General features: G+C 35.4%; 1 protein-coding gene across 1 annotated transcript in view; it reads left to right on the top strand.

The window, feature by feature from the left end:
• The window catches only part of LOC138695887 (ATP-binding cassette subfamily G member 4), a 425,525-nt gene that overhangs the window by 41,373 nt on the left and 360,132 nt on the right, over positions 1–24,020 (top strand). The window lies entirely within an intron of this gene.

Genomic DNA, 24,020 nt, shown 5'->3' with positions numbered 1-24,020 from the left:
TTTCCACCTCTTCGAAGGATAAATCTCCAATTTTTATATTTCCATTTCGTACAATATTCTGATCACGAGACATAATCATATACTTAGTCTTTTCGGGATTTACTTCCAACCCTATCTCTTTACTTGCTTCAAGTAAAATTTCCGTGTTTTTACTAATCGTTTGTGGAGTTTCTCCTAACATATTCACGTCCTCTGCATAGACAAGAAGCTGATGTAACCCGTTCAATTCCAAACCCTCTATGTTATCCTGAACTTTCCTAATGGCATATTCTAAAGCGAAGTTAAAAAGTAAAGGTGATAGTGCACCTCCTTGCTTTAGCCCACAGTGAATTGGAAAAGCATTAGATAGAAACTGACCTATACGGACTCTGCTGTATGTTTCACTGAGACACATTTTAATTAATCGAACTAGTTTCTTGGGAATACCAAATTCAATAAGAATATCATATAATACTTCCCTCTTAACCGAGTCATACGCCTTTTTGAAATCTATGAATAACTGATGTACTGTACCCTTATACTCCCATTTTTTCTCCAATATCTGTCGAATACAAAAAATCTGATCAATAGTCGATCTATTACGCCGAAAACCGCACTGATGATCCCCAATAATTTTATCTACGTACGGAGTTAATCTTCTCAAAAGAATAGTGGACAAAATTTTGTACGACGTCAACAAAAGTGATATTCCTCGAAAGTTACCACAGTTGGTTTTGTCCCCCTTTTTAAAAATAGGTACAATTATGGACTCCTTCCATTGTTCTGGTACAATTTCCTTTTCCCAGATAGCAAGTACAAGTTTATAAATTTCGCTATATAATTCACTTCCACCCTTTTGTATTAATTCTGCTGGAATTTGATCGATACCTGGAGACTTGTACTTTTTCAGATTTTCTATCGTAATTTCGACTTCTGAAAGCGTGGGTTCGGGTATAAATGGCTCAGCAGTTTGTATTTCAATTAAAAAAAAAAACTATTGTTTTCTTCCACTATGTTAATAATGTCAAAAAATTACTTATACAAATTTTAGCTACTCGAGCCCAATCACGAGGCCCACCCAGAAAGTAAGTTTCCTTGGCACCGTTTACAGAAAGAAAACACAATTTCATGGAAAGATTTATTAGAACAGATACAGCAATTTCGTTGAACTGGTTTTCAACATATTCTCCACCAGAAATGAGACATTTCTCATACCGTGGAATCCAGAGATAGTGCGGACAGGTGTCACACACTGGTTTCGATCGCAGGCGGCTGACTTCTACGACACAAGAATACATGTCATTCGTGTACACTCTTTAAGACTGTACATTAGGATGCAAAATTTAACTGTAAAGAATCAAGTTGCTAGAAGTCATGTGATCTATAACAATAATTGTTATTTATAAGTATACGCTGTTAAAATTTTATCAACAGTAATCTCACTAGACGTTTTGATTTTATCGATAAATCTGCGAGTGGAACACGAGCAGATTTATCTAGAGAAAATCAAAACTCGAGTGGGATTTAATTGACTATTACACGATTAGAAGAAAGTATATAAAGATTAGAAGTAACTAAGTACTCCAATACAATAAAATATTAATTGACTTACGAAAATACAACTGTCTTCAAATGTATTATTGTACCATCTCAACATTACAAATATTACGCTAGATGCATGCTAGATGGCAGTAGTGTCTTTATACAGACACTATAATGATTACTATTCAATTAATCTTAATATTAAACAATCTCTGATACGTGACTATCCATAATATCATATAGCAGAAGTTCTTTTTATCCTCTCAGAGCAGAAGCTATAACATAACCTAACTAATATACACAAGTGTTAGAAAAGTTTTAATTAAGGACGATGACATAAAAAATAAACAGGAATAATTTTAAAAGGAATAATTATTGAATGTACAATTTTCAAATTTGAATGTGTTTGGTGGTTCAATTGATGTTATATTGGACGTGTGCGTAATAGAAGTGGAACTCGTTGATTTAGGCCTACATGGTGTATTCAACTTATTCAGAATTTCCGAATGAATAATTTTAAAAGGAATAATTATTGAATGTACAATTTTCAAATTTGAATGTGGTTGGTGGTTCAATTGATGTTATATGGGACGTGTGCATAATAGAAGTGGAACTCGTTGATTTAGGCCTACATGGTGTATTCAACTTATTCAGGATTTCCGAATGGTGCTCTTCATTTATTTGTAAATCGGATTTCAGAAGATGCATAGATATGATCAGTGATTTTTATTAATTCTTGTTCTTGAATGCCAATGCGAGTCATATTTGAAACTGCTGTGCATCGACTGGAGTGGTTTGTAATTTTATATATATTTTTGACGTCCAGACCAGCGCAGTTTCAAATGTTGGCAAACAAAGAAACAAATGCTAGGGACGCGATAAAATTAAACAAATGCTAGGGACGCGATAAAATTGTGCGATAAGCAGCCATGATTGGTTGAAATACGTCCTTTCGTACCGTTTTATTGGTCAAAAGTAGTATGACGTAGTAAGAGTGTAATAGTCATAAAAATCGTAATATGTTTGTATTACAGACACATAATCATGACACAAGACGAAATATTAATTTAACATTAGTAGAACCTCAATGTCTCACATCTGCTGGTCTAAAGCATAGCATTAATTTTGACCCTCGGTTGTACAATGCTTTAACTAAATTGCACCCAGAACTTCTAACATGTAACCCACTAACATATTGTAAATTTATTTCAACTCAACAATAATAATTCCTTTCTAGAATTCACCTTAAACGCTCTCGGCAACAATGGGGTTTGCTCTCCGCACAGCAACACAGCGTTCGTTATTGCACTTCACAAACGACAATGACAATTTACTTGGACTGTTATGAACAACAATGAACTGCTAATCTGAACTAATAGTTACAAAGCAATATTTATAAATCAGAACTGTCAGTTCTCAGTTCACAGTTCTTCTAGCTCAGTCACTCGAGTTCACAGTATCTCGAACCACAGACCTTCAGAGACAGTTCACTGTACTCGAACTCAGGTCCCTCCAACTGCGGTCCACTGCACTCGAACTCAGGTCCCTCCAACTGCGGTCCACTGCACTCGAACTCAGGCCTTCGGATGCTGACACAGTTGCGGACGCACACTCGAGTCGAACTCCGGTACACAAGACTGGCTTGCTTGCTCTTGCTTCCTCACTGACTGAATAAACTGAAACTGAAACTGCCCAAGTTCGCTGGCGTTTCTTCTCTTATAGCAAAATCATAGTCTCGAGAAATTTCTACGGGTGTCCTCTCGAATTATCTGGCTATCTCCACTTCGGACGGACTTCTCTAGAAGATTCGGGATGGTCCGTCCCCCCTTCACTCCGCGAGTAGCAGCTTCGCGCGCACTCTCCCCTCGTCGCTTTGGCCCTTTCCCCTCTCTTCTCTCCGCCGCGCGCCGTCCCTCAGTGCTCCGTGGAGCCCGCGCGATCTGCTCTCTTGCGGGACGCTGGTCGTGAGTTCGAATCTCACGTCGCTGTCACAATATAACAAGAAAATTAGAAACGTGTTAATATCTTCAATTTGATGAAATAAATTTATAGCCTATGTGTATGAATTAATCAACCTATATTATATTTGTATTCTATAATTTTGAAATATATAGTCCTACTTTTCACGTGCAATATTATTCTTCTCTAGTGTTAATATTGTATTATATAATTCCATTGCCGCTGTAATTTAAATTTTAGTTCCTACTTTATTTTACTTATTTATTTTTATTATTATTTTATTTTTTATATTTCTCATATATTAATATTGTATTATATAATTTCTGTAACTGTAATTTTAATTCTATTTCCTATTTTATTTTATTTTATATTCTCTTATAGGCCTATTAATATTATATCTGAACTGCGACCGAACACGAGCGCTGCTCATTCGGTCTCAAATTTTGTTAATACTACTGTATCTTCTGTTTTATATTGTTTGTATTATTTTATTTCTATTTCTCTTGTTTGTTTGTAATTATATTCTTTATTCTGTATATTTAAATTTAAATAAATAAATAAATAAATAAATATGGATAACTAAAAAAAAAATGTTGTGATAAGCGTGTAAGAATAATGTATTTTTTTATTTTAAAATGGGGGAAAAAATCTGTACAAAGCAACTAGGGAATTAAGAACATATTTTTTGTTTCGGAATACTAGCCAATTAAAGAAAGTAGGTATACTTCTGAATAGTTTATTCTCTCTTTGTAACGTTCTTTTACCCTTAAAACTAAAAAAAAAAATAGTTTTAACAACTTCAGATTTATTTATTTATTTTAATTAATTAATTAATTAATTTAACTAGCTAGCTAGTGAGTACAAATTAAATTTATAAAACAAAAATGATTAGTGTAACTCTGAAAATATTAAGAATAGGACACATGTTTATATGACAGTTTTTGCTCAGAATGTCTCCAAAATTAAGCTCCGTAAGTGAATCACCCTGTATACATTTTACGGACCAATAGGCCTACTGAGAAAGACGAGGATGATGGTAAAGTTATCACAGTAATAACCAGAGACTGGAACTTTGGCAGAATGCCTTTTTAAATGTGTTAAATCTATCATCATTTTGAAAGTAAATCATTACGAATTATACCTTTGTGATTGAAACGTCACAATTTTACGTTGCCTTTTTCTGCCTTTTTTAATATAAACGCCTAATTTACAAAATAAATGCTTTTTTGCCTTTATGTAATTACTTATTTATTATTAAAAATTACATTACTTACTTACTTACTTACAAATGGCTTTTAAGGAACCCGAAGGTTCATTGCCGCCCTCACATAAGCCCGCCATCGGTCCCTATCCTGTGCAAGATTAATCCAGTCTCTATCATCATATCCCACCTCCCTCAAATCCATTTTAATATTATCCTCCCATCTACGTCTCGGCCTCCCCAAAGGTCTTTTTCCCTCCGGTCTCCCAACTAACAATCTATATGCATTTCTGGATTCGCCCATACGTGCTACATGCCCTGCCCATCTCAAACGTCTGGATTTAATGTTCCTAATTATGTCAGGTGAAGAATACAATGCGTGCAGTTCTGCGTTGTGTAACTTTCTCCATTCTACTGTAACTTCATCCCGCTTAGCCCCAAATATTTTCCTAAGCACCTTATTCTCAAACACCCTTAACCTATGTTCCTCTCTCAGAGTGAGAGTCCAAGTTTCACAACCATACAGAATAACCGGTAATATAACTGTTTTATAAATTCTAACTTTCAGATTTTTTGACAGCAGACTAGATGATAAAAGCTTCTCAACCGAATAATAACACGCATTTCCCATATTTATTCTGCGTTTCATTTCCTCCCAACTGTCATTTATATTTGTTACTGTTGCTCCAAGATATTTGAATTTTTCCACCCCTTCGAAGGATAAATCTCCAATTTTTATATTTCCATTTCGTACAATATTCTGGTCACGAGACATAATCATATACTTTGTCTTTTCGGGATTTACTTCCAAACCTATCTCTTTACTTGCTTCAAGTAAAATTTCCGTGTTTTTCCTAATCGTTTATGGATTTTCTCCTAACATATTCACGTCATCCGCATAGACAAGAAGCTGATGTAACCCGTTCAATTCCAAACCCTCTATGTTATCCTGAACTTTCCTAATGGCATATTCTAGAGCGAAGTTAAAAAGTAAAGGTGATTGTGCATCTCCCTGCTTTAGCCCGCAGTGAATTGGAAAAGCATCAGATAGAAACTGACCTATACGGACTCTGCTGTCTGTTTCACTGAGACACATTTTAATTAATCGAACTAGTTTCTTGGGAATACCAAATTCAATAAGAATATCATATAATAATTCCCTCTGAACCGAGTCATATGCCTTTTTGAAATCTATGAATAACTGATGTACTGTACCCTTATACTCCCATTTTTTCTCCATTATCTGTCGAATACAAAAAATCTGATCAATAGTTGATCTATTACGCCTAAAACCGCACTGATGATCCCCAATAATTTCATCTACGTATGGAGTTAATCTTCTCAAAAGAATATTGGAAAAAATTTTGTACGACGTCAACAAAAGTGATATTCCTCGAAAGTTACTACAGTTGGTTTTGTCCCCCTTCTTAAAAATAGGTACAATTATGGACTCCTTCCATTGTTCTGGTACAATTTCCTTTTCCCAAATTACCTACAAGTATATTTTAATTTATTTCTATAAAGTGACTTCACTGAATGTATGTCTTTCAGTCAGTTAATATTCTCTTTGCAACAATGAGTGATACCGTGCAAAAATGTATAGCAGTAAGCGTTTGAATTATCGCTTGTGTTTATTTTACAAGGCAACAATGAGTGCGGATGTAACATTATTTTTAACGTTTATTTTTCTTTCAATTTTCATTACGACGTTGTTGTAGCTATAAGTCCCGTCGCTGTAATTTCCGGCAGCCAATCACGTTGCAGGTTGGCTACATTTAAACGCGTGCGTCTTGTGATTCGCTGATGAAGATGTTATGCATTTCCTAAGGCTCGATAAATACTTAATATAATCGCTCGCCATTTTGGCTCTTTCGTTGGCGTTCGCAGAAAGCACACGAGGACATTATTTGCCGCTCAATTATTTGCTGAATTACAGTGCGTTTGATTTATTATCATAGGAGCTACGACATGATGATGTTTAACGGTGTGGCAAATAAATTCCTCGTCTGGTAGCTCGGCAACGAAAGAACAAAAATGGCTAACGATACTACCTGCCTAGACTTTATAGAGCCTTCACTTCCTAAGACGTAAGCAAAGAGGAGGAGTCACGCCGGGAATAACAGCGTCGCGAATATATAGCTAAATATTTCATATCGCAACATATCAGTACAACCAAACACAAAAATACACTTTCCAAGGCTACTGGGAAGAAGTTCTTTGCTTCCAACAGTAATTGCAACATAGAGTCGAAAATCTCAATTTCCATTCGACTTATGTAAAGCTTTTCTTGCTGCCGAAATCCCTTTGTGGAAAGTGCAAGGTTGAGGGTCTAGTGCAAGATATTTTATAATTGTCTTTTATTGCGTATTTTAGCTATTTATAATGCCTTTTTGCTTGCCCATTTTAGCTATTTATGATGCCTTTTTGCCTGTCTATTTTAATGATTCATAATGCCTAAACTTCCGGTCTCTGGTAATAAGTATATACCAAAATAGGGATGCAAAGTATATGCACAGTACCAGCCGCCACTGTTACTAGTACAACAGCTCTGTTTACGTTCACGTGACCGGCCGTACTGTTATAGCAAGGTATCTTGAACTTTCTGAGCGGTGACAGAGGGGCAGAAGGAAGGAAGCGCGTAACGTGGGTGGAGCCAACTGAGTTGTTTGCGCTTGCTCCGCATCATAATCTCTTGCCAAGAAACATAGAACTAGACTTCGTGGAATTGCCACGAGATTCGCAAGGTTTACTGTGCACGCAGTATAGACTGTATGAGAAGGGGACGTGCAATGGATGGAGTATGCCTGTGATGTAAACACTGAGCAGTATACTGCGGTTACAATAAAACCTGTATCCTGCATTCAAGAAATATAATGAATGATCATTGAAGTAGGAAATGTCTAAACATGTAAATACACAATTATTTTATAGTGAGCTATATTAACTCTTAAAATTTAATGTAAGATGCATCATCCTTGAATATGTGCATTGCAGATAAGAGTTACGTACATTTTGACCGACTGCAAAGTAACCTCCTCCGATGGTCACTTAAACAGTTTGTATATTGAGAACTTGTAGTTCAACATCACACGATGTAATACGTGCATTTCTTAAGAACGGGAAGTCACTACTTTTTAGTACACCTACTTCAGACGTCTTGTCGTGATCTGATAGTACATAATTTATAATACGAAGTTGTGAATAGGCAGAATTTTTAGCAATAATGTTTCTCAACTTACATTTCACTTTTTCTGAAATTAGTGAATTGTTATTTTGGATAACGGTTTGTGATACTTTATCCACTATATTAAGGGCTTCTGAGAGTTGTAGTTTAGACGATTCTAACAGGATGATGCTTTTGGACACGATTTTAAAATTAGAATCAATTGCATAATATCTTTAAATAGCTGTTCAGAAAGCAATGATTTTACAGCTGCAACAACGGAACTGTCTGTGCTATCCAATGCATGAATTACCTCCATTATTTTTCCGTAATGTTCTGCATAATAATTAACAGAATTCAACCACGTTCCCCAACGGGTCAAGACTGGCTGCGGGGGTAAGGTTATTCCAGGAGTAATTGTTTAGAACAGCAACACTCTCATTGTAGTATGTTTGATTGAATTCTTGTCTGCACTGAACAAATGTTAAGCTTTGACTATTCCAACCACAGTAATGCAAAAACAAGTGCTTACTTAGGTATACATTAGCTGTAGTTGCTCTATTTGGACCGGTCACAACTCTTAACATGAACTGCTTATACTACGAGACCGGGCGGTCGCTCACCTCCTCTATACTACCGTACATCGGCAACCTGATTGCATGCTGCGTGTGGCAATTCAACGAAGTCTACATATAACTATTTCCTTCACTGCGTACCAGTAGTGTTAACATGGAGCAGCAACCACAGGGTAGTAATTATGGTGAAATCACACCACCACACCGCAGAGAAAAAGTAACACTGTTATCCACAGCGGAGAAAGAGAAATTATCGCAAATATAATTAAGTGTTCCGACGAGAAAAATTGAAACAAATGTTTGCTGGAAGCTTTTGATACGGAATATGAGAGAGCGGCTAAATACTCTGGCGAAAGTATTAGTTTCGTGAAAAGAATTAAGAATAATATTCAATTAGAACTGAATGAACCTCACACTACTCCGGGAAAGAATAGGTATATAATGTTTAGAAATTATTGCTATAATAGTTATGTACAATAGTGTATGTACTGTGAGCGACATAATGAATTACTGTTGTAATTATTATTTTCTTATACTTCTACAAAACATTATTTCATTCCAGAATTAGGACTTGTGTAAAGTTGAAGTGAACCGACTTCGATCAACATGTCACTCGGAATACAATCGAAGAATTCTATCTTGTTCAGAAAGTAGTACCTACGATTAAGAAGATAATTCCGAATGATGATGCCATTGATGAAATAATAATTAATTTTGGACCAAGCGATGAAGACGATGAAGATGATAGGGATATGGATTGTGTATAAATGTAAATTAATGTAAATTCAAATAATAAGTCTGTAAAATATTGTTATAATAATATGTACATATTAGCTGTAGGTGTAACTCATGTAGGCCTATATAATGTACAGAAATAGCTGTTATAACTCCGCCATTGCCGGTTCCCAGCCCGGATGAGAGAGGAGGAGTGTACACACGATATTTAAATACTTACTCATTATAGGTTAATTAAAACCTGCTACGGAACCATGTTGTCCTCTCAAAACCGGAGTGTCGTGAGATGATGTCTGTATTGAACCAAGTTCTTTTACAGTAGAGAGCCGTAAAGTGAAAGAACCAACGTTTTCTGAAAAGAGTCACGTTACCCGAGGGAGGGGTATCCTTGCCGTGCCGTTACGTTGATGAGTACATGCCGTACCGAGCAGTTCGAAAGACAGACTTATGGGATGCAAAGTTCAAGATAACTTGCAATAACAGTACTCTTACGTTGAGTCAGTGCAAGGGGCATGAAGCAGTCAGGAAACTATAGTCGCGCTCAAACCTCCTGACGTTTGCAGGTGTGTCCGTTTATCGGCGATAGCCAATAGCGGCAGTGCTGCGTTGCAACATATGGTCACTCGCCGCTTAGAAAGTCTCAAAATCAAATAACAAGTGCGCTTGGAAAATTGGTATGTTGTAGGGATCCTGCATGCATATATGATGAATGTTTAATGTTTTCTGAACACACAGAAACAAAAATCACATTTCTACCCCCCAGTGGTTCCAATTTTTTGGATTAATACAATAAAACCTCGATAAGACGCTGTTCAAGAAACCGCGTGTAAATCGCGTATTAACCGGGACCGCGTATTAGGCAGGTATAACTAATTTTGACTAATTTTACAGTATCTATTAGCATTTTTCTTTATTGAAATACCACAGTCTAGTACAGAGGTCTCCAAAAAGCGTATCGTCATTCGTGCTCTCGATGCTGCCCGCCGAACACAGTGTGCTGTAAGGCTAGAAAAGGGGAAGAGACACGTACCTCAACAGATGGGAGCGATCAGTGGGGGATCGCGGCAATGGTCTACTCAGTTTACAAATAATAACATCAAAAGAATAAGAAATATCATACGTTTGTATATTATTTCGACATGCTATGAAGATGGAGCCCCGTCTGTTTCTATTGACACAAGCCATTGAAAATTCAACCTCTTCTGTTCTGTGGTGCCTTTCAGTGCCTGGAAAAGATCTTCTCCAGTTGTATTTTGTAATTACATCTAGAAGATATTCCAGACACAGTAAAATGTTCATTAACTCCTCTGATGAAAATGGCTAGGTGAGCTTTGTCATTTCTATCTGTGCTTTCGTCCAATGTAATTCGTGAGTAAGCTACAAACTGGTTAATTGTGGTTTCGATTTCAGATTCAAGTGCATTTACAATTTTGAAATTCCTTCTCTGAACTGTAATTGGAAACATTTTAATTTTCTTAAAATTTGACTTTGTTCTGGACACAGTGTATTAGCAACGTCCTGTATGCACGATTTTACAAATGATTCTTCTGTGAAGGGCTTCACTGATTTTCCAATATTCCAAGCTAAATCATAGCTAGCAGAAAGCTTTTTTTTTGTTTAAGACTGAGGACACGTGTGTGATTTGTTGTTGTATTTTCTTGTTTTATATTTATCAAAATATTTGTAGGCCTACGCTTTTCACCTAAAATTAAACGAAAAACTATATGTTTGTCATGTGGAACTGAGTGTAAACGTTTTGTAATTATTTTCACATGTCCAACATGCCTGTAATTGTATGATATTCTTTGTGAAGAGTCGAGTATTGTCGCATGTTGAATTTTAACACACCCTTAAGAATTTTCGAACAAATTAAGCATTTCACATTTTCCCCACTAACTCAAAAAAAAAAAGTCTCTTTCTATTCATCCTTCAATGTACTACGTCCATGATTAGAAGACATTGTGAAAAGGTGGAACACGCCGACCAACACAATGATAATGGCAGTCCGCTACTGCTCTTCGTTTGCGCATAAACACTGAGTACAGTACAGGCGGAGCGCGCTCATTACGTACTGGCTTCGGTTCCGTTCAGGGGCTTACTCGCGAGTACGCTTTTGGAGACGTCTGGTCCAATATATACAGTCACGAAGCTTGAGTTGTGAGGGTGCTAGGAACAATAGACTCTGCCGGTACTATTTCGCATTGTCTGTAATGAGGCGATATTAGCGATCCTAGTGGTTAGCAACTATCTATGGATGCATATTTACTACGTATTGAGCTTCGTGACTTTATATACTAGACTGTGGAAATACACTATTCGCACTTAGCTTCTGCCAGAAGAAAACTTTTCCTTGTATTTGAGTAAAATGCTGCCGGGGAAAGACGAAAGAAAAAAAAACCTTAAGGGGGAGAGAGAAAAGGTGGTATGGAGAGCATTCTCCACCTCTTTCAATAGAATATGGTGGGGCTATTTCAAATTAAGCTTATCATTCAATTTATTTCAACACACTGCGCCTTTATGTTATTCGACAACTTTGTTAACCCCAATAAAAGTAAAACTATTATAAAAACTGATAGGTATAAACACAGGGAGTATGATTATTTACGTTTGACTGAACTAATTTTTCTATATTTTGTGACTTTTAATTTCATTCGATGCAATCTGGTGATAATATTTATTAGGCTATTATTATTATTATTATTATTATTATTATTATTATTATTACTAAAATAAATACGGGAAATGCCTGCTATTATTCGGTTGAGAAGCTTTTGTCATCTAGTCTGCTGTCAAAAAATCTGAAAGTTACAATTTATAAAACAGTTATATTACCGGTTGTTCTATATGGTTGTGAAACTTGGACTCTCACTTTGAGAGAGGAACAGAGATTAAGGGTGTTTCAGAATAAGATGCTTAGGAAAATATTTGAAGCTAAAAGGGATGAAGTTACAGGAGAATGGAGAAAGTTACACAACGCAGAACTGCACACATTGTAAACTTCACCTGACATAATTAGGAACATTAAATCCAAACGTTTGAGATTTGCAGGGCATGTAGCACGTATCGACGTATACAGAAATGCATATATAGTATTAGTTAGGAGGCCGGAGGGAATAAGACCTTTAGGGAGGTCGAGACGTAGATGGGTGGATTATATTAAAATGGATTTGAGGGAGGTGGGGTATGATGACAGAGACTGAATTAATCTTGCTCAGGATAGGGACCGATGGGGGGCTTACGTGAGGGCGGCAATGAACCTGCGGGTTCCTTAAAAGCCGTAAGTAATTAATTATTATTATTATTATTATTATTATTATTATTATTATTATTATTATTAAGCCTTCTGCATCTCCCTATCGAACCAATCTCAGATAGAGGGTCGTGCTCCACAGTTTTGAAACTACTGTCCCTGAGAGGCAGAGACGGAGAGGGTAGAGCCAGAGCCTTCTTTAGTTACAAGCCGGGGCATGGGTAGGTTTGGCAACACAGAGTGGAGGCGGGAGATTTTAGAGTGATATTGTGTTTGCTCATTACTTTCGTTATACGTAACGCGTATTTATTCAATATTACTTCATGCACAAAGGTAAGATCAAGATTCAGAGCAGTGATGTAAATTATTACGGGTTCGAAAATAGTGTTTTATTGCAATCAACTAGCTATACTTCAGAATACGGCGTAAGTAGGCTACTTACATACAAAGACTGCCACTTAAAATAATTACAAAAAAAACGTGTTTATTGATAGTACGAAAGTAAATAAATAAATAAAAAAAGATATTCCTTGCACCGAAAATAATAAAATCAATAATACAATAAAGACGTAAGTTCCTACGCAGTATTATTAAGTTCCATTCAGTTAACAAATTTGTGGCTAGCAAATTGTCAATGTTTTGCGACTTAATGGTGTTTCATCTGTGAAAGGTTTAGGATATATTTTAATATTATCTTCTGCGATTATCTATTGTGTTTTTCTACAAATATTTCAGATGCCTAGAAAGTGCTGTATGCCTATGTGTCGTAGCAACTACACTTATAATTTAAAAAAAATAAAAACATACTTGTTTTTTTATTGATGGTACAAGGGAAAATAAATAAATACTTAAAGAAATGTTACTTGTACCAAAAATAAATAAAATAATGACGTACTTTCGCAATACCCTATTCCAATCAATTAACCATTATGTGGCTAGTAAATTGACAATGTTTTGCCGCTTGATGTTGTTTCACCTCTGACATAAAAGGTCTAGGATATCATATGCATTTTAATTTCATGTGATAATGTCGTGCTCTTCTATAAATATTTCAGATGTCCAGGAAGCCAGTTTTAGTTTGAACCTGGCCAGTCACCATAACAATACTGTTATCCTAAATTATTTGTTATAAACTTTTTAAAATATAATTTTGAATAAATATAACTACAGGGTGAATGTAGAGTTTCCAAAGCCCACTGAACGAATATTTCACTTTTATCACTGCCAATGTTGCGCTATAATCGTATATGCAAGGTAGGCTATAACAAAAACCTAAACTAACCAAACCTAACCTGTCAAAGAAGCAACAAGTTATACTAAATATGTGTAAAATTGGCCTATGTCTCTATAGTGGGCGGGACATAAGTAACATTGACCAAACCAACAAAGTGATTAGATGCATCTACAAATTATAGATAGTTCTGACGTATAGCAGGCATTCCGAATCTTCAACAAAACTGCAACATTTATGGGATCAGAAAACAGCTGTTTTTACAGTGACTTTGAAAATCAACGGCGTAACTTTATTGATATAGCAGGCGAGACCCAACAATTTGACTAGAATTCTGATACACACAAACCACAAATAAGAATATAAAAATGTGGTTATACAATATTTAATATTTAATAGAATAGTCAATTACTTTGGCATCCATAACCGTAAAAATTCCCATGACTGCAACTATTTTATTTTCATTTATTGTCTTGTTTTTTATCACCAACACGCATTTAGTTTATAATACATAAACAATTAACGTTTGGTACGACCGCAAACATAATTCTATCGACACACACTTATATTGTAACATAAATTTACATTGAAAATCGGCATTAGCACAAACACGTGTACTGTACGGTCAGCCTCCGGGTGACAGATAATTACAGTGTTGCCGACTTATGGCCCCGGCTTGTAACTAAAGAAGGCTCTGGTAGAGCACGAGTTGAACAGGCATGCTCCGTCTGTCTACTATGGAAGATACGTTTACAAATTCTACGCCACTTTAGACCTATTGTTATATCAGTCATTCATTTAGTGTTCTGCCCAAGAGCAGATCTTTTACTGCAAACCCAGCTTTCTGCTGTCTTTCCTATTTTCTGTCTTCCTCTTTGTTTCCTCATGTGATCCATATATCTTAATGTCGTCTATCATCAGATATCTTCTCCTACCCCGAAATCTTCTCCCGTTCACCATTCCTTCCAGTGCATCCTTCAGTAGGCAATTTCTTCTCAGCCTGCGACCCAACCAATTCCTTTTCCTCCTTCTGATCAGTTTCAGCATCATTCTTTCTTCATCCACTCTTTCCAACACAGCTTCATTTCTTATACTGTCTGTCCATTTCATACGCTCCATCCTTCTCCATAGCCACATTTCAAATGGTTCTATTCTCTTCTCTTCACTTCGTCGTAATATCCATGTTTATGCCCCATACAATGTCACACTCCATACAAAGCACTTCACCAGTCTCTTCCTTAGTTCTTTTTCCAGAAGTCCGCAGAAGATGCTCCTTTTTCTATTAAAAGCTTCTTTAGTCATTGCTGTCCTTCTGACTTCCTGACAGCTGCTCATGTTACTGCTTATGGTACACCCCAAATATTTGAAGCTGTCCACTTGTTCTAGTGTCTCATTAAAAATTCGCAAGTTTATGTAGGCCTAAACGATATTATACAGCGAAAATTATACAGATTACACTCGGTCTACTAAACATGATGTGGAGTGAAATTTGTTTTTTCTTCTATTTTTGTTTTTAATTCGTAAAATATCATGTTTTTAGGATTGATAGTAGTCTAATATTTATTGTTCGAGTAAATGTGAATATCATTGCCAATGGCCTTCCCTCCAACACACGCTAACACCATCACAATAGAGAGACAATAGAATACCCTCATTTGTAAGCAAAGTTATTACCATAGTTGCAATGTACACGTGGCGGACTGAAGCAAATAATGACGGTCTACTATCATTTCCAAAAACATCAGACTCAGAGGTAACATTTTTTTTTTTTTTTTTAGGGAAACCACGAAAGTTGCTGAAAAAATTTACAATACTTTTTTGTGCATCACCAGTATTATTTTTGGCAGTTTATATTATTTACATCCTGTATATGGACTGTGATAATTCTATTCTCGGAAAGTTGCGGAGCATTTGTTCCTGATGTTCGACGTTACGAAATGACCTTGCGAGCACGTGAACTCAGGCTATTTCACCAGTCCTTTGTTTCACACATCGCATCACGAGTTGTAAAAAGACGAAGAATTTCACGTGACAACTTCTTTTATGTGTCTCGGAACAAGTTTGTTGTGGTCTTGTGATGGCAGTGTATCATTAGCATATGATCGGAGAAGCGTGACTCATGTTCTAAACCACATGACTGTTCGTTCACTACAAGTTTTTTGCATGTACAAAGTTAGTTATTTCCCTAACTCTGCATACCTACTGTAAGATAGGCAAGTCTGATTTCTTTGTTTAGTCAACTGTCCGAAGATAGCTTTAACACTCATAAGTGACACTAATAAGGCATCACTTATGTGGCAACTAAACCATGAGATAATGGAATAGAATGGCCAGTTTCTTTTCCCTTCCATTGTACACAAAGCTAACCAGTAACATATTTCATCCAGTGCTGTAGTTGGGCCGGTACGCCCCACAGTAATTCTTTTACGGTATCTGGCCACTCAAAATTCGATTCAGTATTAAAATTATGTAGAAACATTAAAATAACGACATCATTAATGCTTTCTCTGTGAAGAAAGTGAGAAGGAAATCTTTATATTTACCAAGTAATATGCATATATTTTGATTCCAGTAATTTATTGTTTCCTGAATTGTAATATTTCATTCAAAACTAATTTAAACTAAACATGACCTGTATAATAGCTGCTCATGAACTGTTTGTGGGAGTTGGAGGGCTGCAAATTTTAGCACTGCCTAAGGGCGGCACTTTACCTAAATCCGGCCCTGTGTATGGATATTGGACATGGACAGCCCTTAAAGCTTCTTAAAATTTAGATCACAATTTATATTTTGTACTAGCCGTACCCGTGCGCTCCGCTGCACCCGTTAGAAATAAATATAAAGTAATTACATAATTAAAATAGGACATTTGATCCAGGGAACATTCGTGTTTGATAGAAGGATAAATCGTTTAACATGTTACTTAATTTAAATTGCATCCAAATAATTAAAATGCGATCATTTTGGTCCAGAGACATTCATTTGGTGCAATGACAATTCCTTTAACATGTTTCTTAATTTTTATTACATGCAACCATAGCTTAATGAAGATTGACATCATTTAGATTTAATGTGTATATTTTATTTTACTTGTTATAGGTTTCCATTGAATTATGGTAATAACTTAATTTTAACCCTTGTTTTCTACGTATTCAGTAAATGGCGCTTGGCCCACTATGGTTCTGAACCCTTCAAATAACTTAAATTATATAATATAATATTACATATTATATTATATTATATTATATTATATTATATTATATTATATTATATTATATTATATTATATTATATTATATTATATCAGAAGTTACTGTAATAACATTATAGCATTGTCCATCTAGAGAAACTACACTTTCCAATGGCGAAATAATAATTAATTATACAAATCGGTTAATTTAGCTTCCGATATTACTTCATACAAACACACAAACATTCTCTGTAGGCTATTTTTCATAGCTTTCGATTGTTGCTGACCAAGGCCCCTTATAGATGAATTCATTTGTTTATTTCATTATACCGCCTTAGATGGCAGTTATTTTAATTTTAAAACTCATTTATCTCATTAAAAATCAGTCCTATCAAAATTTTTCAAGGAATAAAACTTATCGAAAATTATTTTTAAAGAAACTTTTCTTATGTAACATTTTTCACAAAATCAATAATAAGCGAGATATTTCGATTTATTTAATTCAGGCCCCCTTATAACCCCCCTTTTAAATAATGTATTTTGAATGCCATATAGCCTAAAATCTAAGTTATAACGAACTTAATTTATATTCCAATTTTCATCAAAATCCGTTCAGCCATTATCGCGTGAAAAGGTAACAAACATACAGACAGACAGACAAAAATTTAAAAAATGCTATTTTCGGTTTTAGGGTGGTTAATTATATATGTTAGGACCCATTATTTTTGGAAAATCGAAAATTACCAGAAAAATTTCGGCTGCAGATTTATTATTAGTATAGATTTAGCCTTGTTAGTTGGGAGACCGGAGGGAAAAAGACCTTTAGGGAGGCCGAGACGTAGATGGGAGGATAATATTAAAATGGATTTGAGGGAGGTGGGGTATGATGATAGAGACTGGATTAATCTTGCACAGGATAGGGACCGCTGGCGGGCTTATGTGAGGGCGGCAATGAACCTTCGGGTTCCTTAAAAGCCATTTGTAAGTAAGTAATAGATTTAGCCTACGTTTTTCTCCTTATTGTCATTACTTATTTTGATGCCGATTTTCTTTTGTTACAGGTAAGTCACAACGCAATGATCCATCATGTAAGCAGCTACCAGCTGAAAGTGAAGAATTCTGTCTGCATCCCTAATTGTAGGTTCTGTTGCCGACTTCTGAATGCTGTGAGTCCAAACTATTAATATTGTCTCGCTGAAAAATGATTAATACGATTGTGTTAGTCGCAATTATTAAGGCACGCAACGTTGCTGCCTCTAGAAGCAGTGTTGCCAAGTCAGCGGTTTTGTAGGTAAATCTGGTGTTTTCAGGATTACTTTCAGCTACAGAATTTTACCATCAGCGGCTAGCTATTTATTTGGCGTTTTTTGATGATTCTGACAGAGAGAAACGATATCATTAGGTTTTTTTTTGTAAAGATGTTCTGTAATTCTTTTGTATATGTACTTGCGGACAACAATATTAATCATAAACCAGAGTTTAATATGGTATTATCACAATATTTCATTGTGCGGGTATAAAATATCAACGTTTTATGTTAACTCGATTTGGTACAACCACTTCCATTTCCTGCCTCATTCATCATTGTTGTACAAATAAGGTATACCACATTCGTTAAACTCTTAGTCTAATCTATGTATGCATTGGTTTTGTAAATGAATTGATATTGTTTAGTCATAAAGAGTAGACAATGAACTGAATTATTATTTTCATTTATGATAACTTACAGTATATTATGATATATTTAATTTAACATTCCGCATTATAGTTTATGTAACACAGACATACTTAAAACTTAAAACCAAACTCACTGTTGGCAGGCACGTCTCCAGCTCTGTGTGAAATCAGATTTTGAACCGACTGGTGTGATCAAGGCCGACGACAGAATTTATAGGCCCCTATGCAATACTGTACTCGGACCCCCATTGAAAAAAGTAACAATTACAAGTTACCAGTTATTCTAACCATAATAATTATTTGCAAAGTAAATAGAAGATAATCCCATACACAGATACGAACTTAAAAATATACACTTTTATTACGTTGAAAACTTTTAGCAAAACTTCACATTAGCACAATATATTATATTCATAAAACATTATTCTTAAACACCTGTATTTTCTAACTTGCAGTCCAACATCAACAAACAACTCTCCTTGACTTCATTGATGCAAAATCATCAATTATATCAACAAAATTTAAAGACCTAGCAAGATCGCTCTCCAGACTAAGGAGCCAAGGTTACTCAGTCGTTCTTGACACACTGTTTATCTGAATACATTTTTTATTTCCTTCATTTTTCTGAAGCAACTGTCACAGGAATTGTATAGAATATTCTAATGGTTATACAGATATTTGGAAATATAGTATCCAGTTTTAATTCCCTCAGACTATTTAGGAGATTCATAGGTTTCAGTGGGGTTGGCCCTAAATTAGAGGCATGAATTGATTTTAAATATTTCGGCTTATCACTGATCTCTTTATTAATATCTTCATAATATTTTTAACGCATATTAGTACCCATATTAATATCTTTGAATTTTTTCTGTCTCTCCTTGTGCTTCTTAGCTCCCGACTTATGCCTGTACTTCTTCATTGTGCAGTTAAACTACAACCAGTAACACTAATGAACAGAATTTACTAGACAAACGACAACGAAAAGACGAAAGTTTCGATACGAAACATACAATGTACTGAAAAATAAACGTATCCTGCGACTTCGGTTTGGGAGAGTCCACTAGCATATTGCGGTGGGCCAGCGGGGGTTTGGTAGTTAAGAAGGACAAGCCAATAAATAATTGGAAGTGTTCAGTACAAGCAACGGGAACATAGTTCAGGCAAATGCCGGGGCCCTCAATTGTCGTGTCGGTGAACGTTAATGTGGGAAACAGATATTCCAATATATAAAAGTCAAATATTTACATATGAAGTGGTAATTTGTATTAATTCCACTATTGTTGAGTTAATATGTCAAATTTATGTAATAAATATTCTTACAAAATTTTATAGTACCCGTATGTATCTACGAATAATTATTCATGATAATAAAAGGTAATCAGACTCACTTAATCTGACGGGCCCTTATTGCTCACGGGCCTATATGCACTCGCCCCCTTTGCCCCCCCCTCCTCGGCGGCCCTGGGTGTGATTGTGAATGTGATTGTTTCAGAAGTGTCCAGTATATTCTTGATCTACTTCATTCAGTTTTGAAGAAATATGCCGCGTAAACTTCATACGTACAAAAGTTTAGAGATGTGTGAGGAAACCTTAATGTGTTGAAAGATTGGGTGGAAGAGTTGCCTGTGGTAATTGGAAAGCTCGGTGTAAATAGTGTACAAAATATTCAGATTTAATTGTCCATACAAATTTGCAGAGAACATAGAGCCTACAAAGTGATACACACTTTCCATAATTTAGTCTATATTTTTATAAAATTCTCCAGTTCTTAAAACTGTATAGTTTGTTTGTATTTCATATTTGGAAGTGATGTGTTAAGAAAAATCTAGAGTTTTTCAATACAGTTTAGCGGTTTTTTTAAGCTTGTGCAGCGGTAAATGGTTTTCTGAGTTGGCAACACTGGCCAGAAGGTTACAATCGGGCTCAAATCCCGCTTAGGACATGGATGTATGTTATGTCCTGTGTTGTATTAGTAGGAGACTAGGTGTCATGTTGACCTCACGTCACAGGAGCCCACCGTTTCTGAGGGTCTTTTCGGTTACGAGAACTTACGAGGTTGGCCAAGGCCCACGAGGGCTGTAGAATGACTGTAGGATGAATGGTTTTTGCAATTAATTTTTTATATTTTAGTGGGTCGCCCTTTGAAACAATGGCATGAGACGGAACAGGCCTTGCTTGAGCTTCAGACTTGTTTTAGAGCCAATTGTATAAAACTCGCTGTCTAAAGATCAACTTTGATCGAAGATCGGAAAGTGAACTAGCTCAGACACTTCTTCTATTGTATTAACTTCTTTGCGATCAAATTACCTTGGCTCAAATGCAATCTAAGTTCACGTGAAAAGGATATGGCAACATCGCATAAACAGGTGAAGTATGTGATGCGCTCGCCATGTTGTACAGGTTTGTTCAGTGTTGATAATTCATTGACTTTAACTCTTTTTCAACGACAATTTCTTTTAACTTTTATATTGCTTAAATATGCATTTAGCGACCGTTTTAGCACCCTATACTGACAGAACGTAATCTTTCTTTGTTGATAATGAGAAATCTAGCGACTTTCCAGCTACTTTTTGCCGACTTTCCGTACACTCTGTTGGAGACAGTGGTTTGTTTCATGCATTGTAAATAATGGCGGACAATAACAAGAAGGTTCATCGTTCTCCAAATTTTATCATGTTATGGTGTTTGATACTGCTAAACATAATAAGGCTTTATAAAACGACAATTTTCGTTTAGTAATACAGTTAATTGAATATTTATGAATGCACCTATCATATCCATTAATAAATGGTTGTTATAAACATAATATAATTATAGGTTATGTTATTTGATACTGCTGAACACGATAAAGCCTTATAAAAGATAAGAATGTTTGTGTATTTTTAAGGCAAGAAATTGAAAAAAAAAAAATATATATATATATATATAAATGTAACTACCATATCTATTTATATTATTATTAATAATAATAATAATAATAATAATAATAATAATAATAATAATAATAATAATAATAATAATAATAATAATAATGGTTATTCTATTTGCACAATCTGCCACTCGTATATTTCAAACAGAAAAGAAATAGCTGAACTTGGATCATCTAACTTAATCGGAGAAATTTCTTCAGTCAAAGTTGACTTTAGTTTAAGACAAATTAATCTCAGATTAGACTTTATACAACACAAAATTCCAAGTTCAGCTAGAACGAGGATCAATTTAACCTCTGACCTAAGATTAAATGGTTTATACAATCGGCCCTTAGTGTTCACATTCTGCAATTCGGTTTCATTTAAGATCATGCTGATGAATTATTGAAAGGGGATTCTCTTCTTCGGAACGAGCGACATACCCCATTAAAATTCCTTCTCGTTTTCAAGACGTTTTATGCGTGCCAAGTTCCCGAACACTTTCATTTCCTATCTTCTGCCGCTCCTCTCTTCATATCATTATCTGTATTCCTGTCTCTTTCTATCGGTGTCTTCAATTTCAGACTTAGAACGTTATGATCATGATGATAATGGCGTTTTTGAGGTAGGTAATTTCGGAACCTTGTGGCTGCCGCTAACCACGTACTTCGTAATCCATAGGCCCAGGGCTGCCAGATTTTAGATCTACTAAAGAAGGAAATTCTTTTTTTCATCATAAGAGTACTTACGTTTTATTTTAAAGAACGAATGGTATGAATATGGGCAGAGTTGACATTTTCGTCACTACAAAGAAAAAAATAAAAAACGAAATAAAAAATATCCCTTTACATACAGTTGAAGAAACTAATATTAATCTGAAAATTGAAATTTTAATTTAAAAAACATATTGTAGATACATGTTTCCAATACAAAATAATATTTATCTGGCTGCAAGTTAAATCACGTTTCTATGCCGTCTTTCTGAAGGATTGTGGCAATAATATGTTATGCCAGTGGCGGTTCGTCGGGGGAGGGAAGGGAGGAACATCCTCCTCACGTTTTTCTTCTTTTGAAAGTTAATACCAAATGAAATATATGCCTTGAAATTCGAGGAAGATTCGATAACTTTTAAGTTTATAACTATAAGAAAACCGGGTTGATCGAGTTTTAAACGATGCGCAATCATGTGCTGCTAGAAAACTGTGAGAAAGATGCGAGATTGTTTGTGTGGAGGAAAGTCAATCCATTCCTCCTTTACTGCAGTTAACACATATAGACAACAGCGCACTAGCGGCCAGAGAAAGAAGCAGAGTTTTAAAGCGAGTAAATGAACGGAGAGGGAGGAGATCCTCCTCTGAATCAGCGCATGGGCGGGAAATAGAAACCGACTGGTCGTGCAGCAAGCTCGCTACCGCTGCCATCTAACGATGCTGCATTCAACCAGACTATAATACATCTAGGAGGAGGCACAATAAAAACAGTTTTAACGCAAAGCTGTGAAATACACCATATAAACTTTTTTTTAATTATAAATCAAAATATATTATTCATTCCACTTTATATAAGCTATTGTTCATGGTTTGAAACTTTCGAGGATATCTGAAAGTTGAAGTTGGATTTATATAAAACAAAGAGGAAGTAGTTCGCAGAGTTTTTTGGTCCCTGAAATTCACTTCCATTCATTGTCTACTAGACAGGACAACAGCCAAGTTGTCAGTTTTGTACAAATATATTTGAAATTGAAAGTACTGTAAACTACATTATTTTTAACGTAAGAAAAATTAATCGACCACCGGCAGCTTTGAACAATAATGATAGTATGACTTTACAAGAAATGACATTCTTCAAAAGCATGCGATACTGAACTTGTAAAATGTACATGTGGCAACACAGACCACGTGCGTGTGTGCAGTGTTCTCGTTTTCCTAACAGATTATTTCCCATTCCCATTTGAGTAAAACGGTTCCGGTTACGTGTTAGTAGCTGTCTCTTCCAACACGTGTGATGCCCTAGTGTGCGCGAAAAATGCTGTGAGGTTGTGAATTTCCTTGTAATTTGTTAATTTGTGCAATTATTCAACAATGAATGGAAGTTAAAATACATTATATTTTGGACAATTTAGGAAATTCAGTTTACAAGAACAGATTATTGCTATACAAAAAGGAAGGCCAGCTCTAACACTACCTGGTCTTGCATTTATGCATGTAGGCTAATTTTTAGCATTTTTCTCTCAAGAAGGTGTCATTTTGCGCTGTTAACTTCTTTCCTCCTCTTAAGAAATATGCAGGAGCCGCCACTGTGTTATGCCAAATTATTAACTTAACGACTTATTAGTAGTTCTGTCTCATACATTTCCCCAGCTGTTTTTTATTAATTCCAAAAGATGGCACCAGATGTGACAAAATATTTAAATTTCAATGTTTATTAATTGATAACAAAGACATAAAATTTACTGATGCCTGAATTCATATTTATTTTATGACTTATTACTGCTCTAAACCCATAATTTCACATACCGTGCAATATACATTTTCAGAGCTTCCTACATATTTATTACTGGACTTTAGCACTGTCAAAAAGCTTTTTTCCATTCTCTTTGCCATTCATTTG

This window comes from Periplaneta americana, chromosome 3 (genome assembly GCF_040183065.1).
Source record: "Periplaneta americana isolate PAMFEO1 chromosome 3, P.americana_PAMFEO1_priV1, whole genome shotgun sequence".
In the NCBI taxonomy this organism is placed as follows: Eukaryota; Metazoa; Arthropoda; class Insecta; order Blattodea; family Blattidae; genus Periplaneta; species Periplaneta americana.
This window is presented reverse-complemented; position numbering and strand designations above follow the sequence as displayed.